This window comes from Phalangium opilio, unplaced genomic scaffold, assembly GCF_054372755.1.
Source record: "Phalangium opilio isolate 3A_F unplaced genomic scaffold, DU_Popi_V2 ptg000031l_1, whole genome shotgun sequence".
NCBI lineage: Eukaryota > Metazoa > Arthropoda > Arachnida > Opiliones > Phalangiidae > Phalangium > Phalangium opilio.
Genome location: NW_028324158.1, coordinates 13,839,661 through 13,846,893, shown reverse-complemented (window position 1 = coordinate 13,846,893; position 7,233 = coordinate 13,839,661).

Below are 7,233 nucleotides of genomic sequence, written 5' to 3'. Positions count from 1 at the left end.
ATGTTCTTTAATTGGGTAGATCGTAATATATCAGATGAGATTGTTACGTTAAAGAGTAAACCCGTTTCTTTCTCAACCATACCATCTCGGTTGAATTATTATACCAAGTTCCAAGTTATTCCGTTAGGAGCTCCGAAATCGGCGTTGGAAACTTAGGCATGGTCCTAGAGCTGTCATTTCTAATCAACTTTGAGTCGAAACAGGGCAGTGTTGTACGGGCCCTGGAAAGCCAACTATATTATATACCAACAGTAGACAAAAGAGCTATATACTAATACGTTCGGAGCAGCGAGAGCGCATCCGTAAAAACATAATTTCGTTGAGTATGTCGCGTATGGCATGATGCACGGCCTGGCCGCTTATAATCGGGTTAGGGTCGAAACAAAACAAAAATATAATAGATACTAAATGTTTTAGTTGCGGGCAATAATTGGAAGCAATTATTTTCATTCATAATCAAATGAATTTCGTATGAAATACAAAAACCCAATTAAAAAATAATAGGCCTATTCCCTGCCTTTTTAATTTTTTTCCCTTAATTTTTCAGGTCTTCCCTGATTGTATAATAGGAACCCTATAAAGATCCTTGCTCCTTAATAAAATTCCTTCGTCATAGCGCTATAAAACATATTGAATAAAAAATTATCAATTAAAAGAAAAATAGAAATATGTCTTTTTTTTTCTTATGGCTGCTTATCTTCATCATATTCTCCTTTGAAATTTATTTCTTCTCTTATCCTTAAAGAATGATAAAAAGTAAAAAGAAAAAAATGTCATTCTGATATTCGATCCGATGCATTCTTTCAGGCCTCTTATAAACTTACAAAAATGTCCCTTCCCAAATAACGTCGACATTCGTTTCTAGGGGAGAATACCAAGTCGGACAAAGAACCATTTGGTCCCTATTTATACTATCATTCTTTCAAAGCGACGTTTAAGTGTCCGACGTGTCGTATAGTTCGTTGATATCATTATCATACCATAACCACAATACGAACATCTTTTTGACTTATCAAGAACGCCTCTACAATATCGTTAAATCCCGCCTCCATTCTTAAAAGGGACCTGACACTGAAGGCGTATGTTGAGAGTGTCTTGGTAATTAAATCTAAGGGGTCCGGACCGTGGCATGCAGCGCATGACGTACAATAATAAAATATGGTTTTAGAAAAAGTTAGAATTTTATTCAATGCTTATGTTTTTTCTTTCTTTATTTTAGCAGCGTAATATACGATCAGTGTCGGAGTGTCTCGCGTCGAGGGACATATGGCTATTGTTTCAATCAACCTCGAATTTGTCAGACAGCTATGTTTCTCGCAGTTGGAACGCCAGAAAAAAAATATATGGCTTAAATGATTACAGTAAAAATAAACTATTTATATCGCGTATTCACGTGGAAGAGGATATACGGTAGAGTCCATGTAGAAGGGTCAGATATAAAATAAATGAATTAAGGACTAGAAAACACCCTGTATAATTGATATTTCATATGTTATTATATATTATATCAAAGATAAAGTCAAATACTTTGAGATTTCCTTGACCTTTTGACCTCGAGTGTCATATTGTCTACCCCAAAAACTTTCTCTCTCCCTCGAGTTCAAGTATGCCTAAAAAAATTAGTTTTGACGAGACGGGCGAAGATCAAATACAGAAAAGACAGTTTCAAAATCTTCAACTAAACCTAAACCATGGATGTTGAAAAAAAGTACCAAGACTAGAGAGGTTAAGCAACGATAGAATTTTTGAAGATGAACTAATATGAAGGAAAAACGTCTCTTTCTAAAACAAAACCTTGCAATAAGTTTTTTATTAGACTAGAATTCCTTTTTTCAGTCAAAAACACAACCATGGTTTTCTTGAACTTAACCTCTCTAATGTCTCGTGCCGAATAAACAAAAAGTGTGGGCTTCGAAGACAGACTGTGACGCCAATGTGTATACCCGCCAAAGTTTTAGAGCGTATCTCGATATACAGCTGCAAATGGAGGTTTATTAGAAGCTTAAGCTCTAGTAAGCCTTTAGGGTGGGCCCAAGGGAGAGATAGGGGGTGGGGGGAGGGGTGGCTTAAGGTTAAGGGGCCCGTCAATTAGACGTTCGTCTATTAACACACACCCTGATCGGGCCATATTGACCCCGCGGTCAACGGGAGCGGGGAAGAAGAGAACAAAATATATTTTCCCGGAACCTAAAAATACTGTCAATTATTTTACGCAACGTACTTTTCAACAAGACTTTGTAAATGTTTATGGAATTGAGTAACACGCCTTAATTAACGTTTTTAATTGGTTTAATTGGAAATAGTTTTAAATTAACTAACTATGGATAGTCACAAATAGCAGGTCACCTTTACGCAGCAGATATTATGGCGCTTCATTTGAGAAGAGGTCAGAGGTCAAAGAAGTATTTAGGTTGTTTTTTTCTAGTGTAGCCGATATCGAACTAGTTTTACTTGAATTGATACCAATTTTAACCGATCATTTAAACACGGCGAGATAATGGATCATTTAACCCAATGAAACCGATATCAACCGATTATCAAACAATTTTTCAAATAATATAACCTTTTATCAGATGAGTCAAACCTATACTTCACAAAATCGTTAAATTAAATATACCAAATTAGTCGCAATTTCTGAAGGGGTCTTGGCATACTGCAGTTCTTACATAAACGTCATAAAACCGACTTCAATGACGACACAAACACACAAGGCATTTCAAAGGATTTCACACACAGACACACACCTCCTTTTGATTATCTAAGCCGGCAATTTTATCGTGTGTTTACGTCCATTAACGGTCCTTTTGCAAGACTTAGGGTGACTAAAATAAAGCTCTCATTTCACGAGGACGCACGTGCGAAGATTGAAATAGGTTTTATGACAAAATCTGCTAAGCATCTGAATACCTAAGACTTGGTCCTTTGATATAAGGCTAACTTCATATAGAGTAAAAATAAAAAATCAATTAATTCAATTAAATAATATTACATTTGAGTGTTCCATACACTTTGGGCTGATCATAACAGATCCTAAACTGGTTTTAACTGAAATATAGTCTATACTCTATCTATTATCTAAGTAATTTACGATTTCTTCCAAGTTTTCAACTCTACGCAGACAGTACAGACACTCCTAACTGTGAAATTGGAGACTTAAAAAAGTCTACCGATTTTTTTGGTCCGATGGCTATCTCCCCCTTTTTTTAGCGATACTTATTTCTGCTATCTTTTTGGTCAATACCATAATAAACCAATCGGTTGGTTAGATGAAGTTGGTCCATATATATACAGTCTCGTTAACAGAAACGTATACTTTTCCCAAATTTTGAGTTTTCCAGGAAATATAGAACACTTTAAAAGCGTAATAAAATAAGAGGTTTAGTTCGGACCACTATGCGCAATACGTTTTCTCGAAGCACTTCGGAAAAGTTAAGTCCACTGAATATTCAATAACTGTTGAACAGTTCTACTGAATAGTTAGATTGTAGAACAGTTCTACTAACAAACAAATTTCGAACGATTTTTGGGCACTGGCACCCTTAGACACAAAATTATCCAAAATTCCTGATCGCTAAGACTACAGAACTATAGCTTTCTTCCATGAAGTTCGAACAGACTTGACAAACGCTCGTCTTCCGCGTCTATAAAAATGCCTGCCAAAGTAGAGAAAGTAGACGAGAGGTCACGTCAAAGGTCAAAGCCTTAAGTCTAGAAACTACCAACCAAACCACCACCACCTCTCTGGAGAAAAGAAATTCCGTCAAAAAATTGGCCCGGGACGTTTTTTGGGAGCCAACTTCATGTAGGACAGGGAGTGGGATCCCAAAAAGCGATACCCTGGACACCGATCAACTTGAGTGGTATAGTTTGCTTAGCCGAATGACCCTCGAAAGCCCTAAAATCCCCAAAAAAACGTATAAAGTAACTAGATCCTATATTGAGGAGGGTTAGGCCTAAAGTTAAGCCTAACTATTTCTATTCCTTCTAAAGGCGAAGAAGCGATAATGGGTGAAACGCGACACCCTAACTGCAATATCCAATGCCAAGTTGAAATGATTATTCCCCATTCAATTAACGTTGTATCAATAAATTTTAAGAGAGAGTGGGTATAACACCATTATCTTTACGCTTACAACAAGCAGAAGTGCACAATTTTAATGCAAGTACCCATTTTTGCCTCTGATGGGCAGGACCATTGGGTCTAATATGTACTGGTCAAGGGGTCCCACATACATGGAGCCTGCATATATGTGGACCTGCAATGCTGTTAAAACGCCACTGCTGATGGGTAAACTCTTTCACTGCTTGGATCATACTGACATATCCTCGCAGCATCATAGAACTTTCCCGAATGGTTTCTATGTTTTGCTGTTAACCACGATAAGCCTGTTATACTTCTCGTTATGAACTTCTAGTTTCTAGTGGAAATATTAGGACCCTATAAAATGCGCAAGACGTCGGCGTAGAGAAGAATGTACTAAGGCAGGAGGAGGTGTGAGCTATAGGATAAAAACGGTTTCAGATAATAAGAGTTGGATATTGGGGGTACTCGCGCTACATATCCCACTCCCATGCAGCTAGGGCCAGCGATTTTTTTCTTCTTCATCTTAAGACAGACATCTTTATTGCCGTGGAAATGATAAACAATTTTTGGCCAGTATTTTTTTCTATCGAAGAAGAAGATAGGAAACGTTTTAAGTTAACGATAGAGGCCTTATCATAAACCACAATTCAATTGGGAGAGAGATTCTCAGCTCCAGTTTGGTATATGGGAAATAATTAACCGGGTCTCCTTCAGTACATATTTATATTTTTTACTGAATATCTAATGCAATTGCAGGTCTATTTGAACATATTCTTAACCTCTATACGTCATTGTACAGAGTTCAAAGGTCATCTTTCGAAGGCGGTTTTCAATGCTTCTTAATTTGAGTAATCATTCGCCGACAAAACAAATTGAAAACTTCTCTGACATTTTAAAACCATTTTCAAAAAACTCCGTGACCTTTGACCCGTAACAACCTTAATTCCATTCAAAACTAGTGACTTCTCTGACATTTTAAAACCATTTTCAAGAAACTCCGTGACCTTTGACCCGTGACTACATTAATTCTATTCAAAACTCGCGATGTTTTCCGAAAGGAGAAATTTCACTGATTAACGAAACTCGGTGACGAAGAAACACGCAGCTAATTACTTTCCAAGAAATAAACAAAATTAAATTTACGTAATCAAAATGAATTAAACCACGTGCGTGTTTGCAATATTCTCCCCCTTAATTGATGCTGTCCATTAAATGGGTTTAAATTATAATGATGTTGTATAAGAAATAAAAACACAAAGTATACGAGTAGTCGTACACAATGTAAATGTCGCAAAAAAGGCAGGCGGAGGATTTTTATCAAAAAATCTTATAAGCTTCTTTGAAGAAAAAAAAAATAATAAAAAAATGTTTTATCATGGTGTATAATTTTCATTCCAGTATTTGCAGGCCTTAGTATTTCAGGGGAAACAAACTATATCGTTTCTTAATGGTCCAAAATCTCGCTGCAAAACAGTGAACTCTTTGTTCTAACACCTAAAATGGGCAGCCAAAAAAAAAAAACAACTGCAATATACATCTAGCGTTGCGAAAGCGTAGCTTTAGAAGAAAGAAGAAAATATACTATAATATAATATAATATAAAAAAATTGAAATTTTTCTTCAGTTTGACATTAGCGTGACCTCAAGAATTATACCCATATATACAAAAGCCTTCTATAAAGAATCCCGAGATATTTCTTACATAAAAAAGGCAAAGAGCTCGTAAAAACTACTATACGATGCATTTTCTCCTTAGGGGGATTTATAGTGATGGGAATATAGAGAGGTTAAGATATTTCAAATTATATTCTATCTTCTATGACGCTAAATTTCATTTCTCGAGATTGAACTTAACCTGACCAATAAATTACGTCCCCAATCTGATAATACCACCCCCACTACATTATAGAATTATCTCAAGACGCTATTATATCTTTATATATGTACATATATATGGTTACGTATCGGATTACATTTAAACTTATTTACGAAAGTGAAAACCCTGTATATACCTGTGGAACGGAAGCCGTTGTTGTAAGTAAATCCAATTATATTTGTTTAATTTTTTTAAAAAATTTAAATTAATTAAATTTCAAGGTCAGACATGTCTGCACTGCAGTGTCAAGATGGTTAAACAAACATGGCGAAAACAGACCGCTTTAATATGAATACGCAGAAAACAAAATAACCCCTTTTCTAACAGAAGCGAAAGGTCAATTTAAAGAAAACACAACCCGTGTTAAAAAAAATAGAACCAAAAAAAACAGAGGCTTTCTTGATGCATAAGGGTGAGAACCATAGCAATCAACAAGTGGCTAGCTAGTTCTTGCCCATAACGAAAAAAAAAAACACGCCCATAAAACCCCTTTAAAATCTACCGCCATAATCCCACAATAACATCTTTTGAAATTGAACTAGTACAAAGAAAAGTACAAGAAAGTCCACAACAAGAATAAATAAGATTCCAAGGGGCTCAATCCAACTGGTTCTATTTCAACGGACAGACTATATAGTGGTGTACAGTTCTAACAAAAGTATATGGGGGGAGTTAAGCTTTGGTTTGCAAAAGAATTAGATCTTGCTGCGGCAAGGACAAAGGGTGTAATGGTCGGTTATTCGATCTCCTTGAAGCGGGGATCGTGGTTACCGATTATATCGTGGAATAGTGGCCAAAGCTTCTAAGGCGACTTGAACATAGCATTAATATGGTTATGCCGAGAGCGAACTAAACTCATTTAAGGGGTTATTTACATTTTTATTACCCGCGAAGTTAATGAGCCGTTAGAGTTAAAGGAACTCGCTATGCAATTATATTTTTTTTGTCGCGTAGACTAAAGAATTTTTCGGCTTTGCCAGTTAATTATAATATATACGCTTTAATTTACTAAGCGTGACTTCATTTTTATGATTTAACGACTTGCTAGATTTTCATCACCGAATTATTTGGGTCCGATTGTTATTTGTTTAAATTTTTGTACATATATATATCTTAGCACGTTGTGAAGATGAAGACAGTGGTATATTTGCGTTTACACACTAAGCTAAGGAAGTATTTATGAAATGATAATGGGAAAAATTGATTCGGGTGGAGTAAAGAAATTCTGAAATTGGTTATGGAAAAGTTTAAAACGAATTCACTTATATAATTG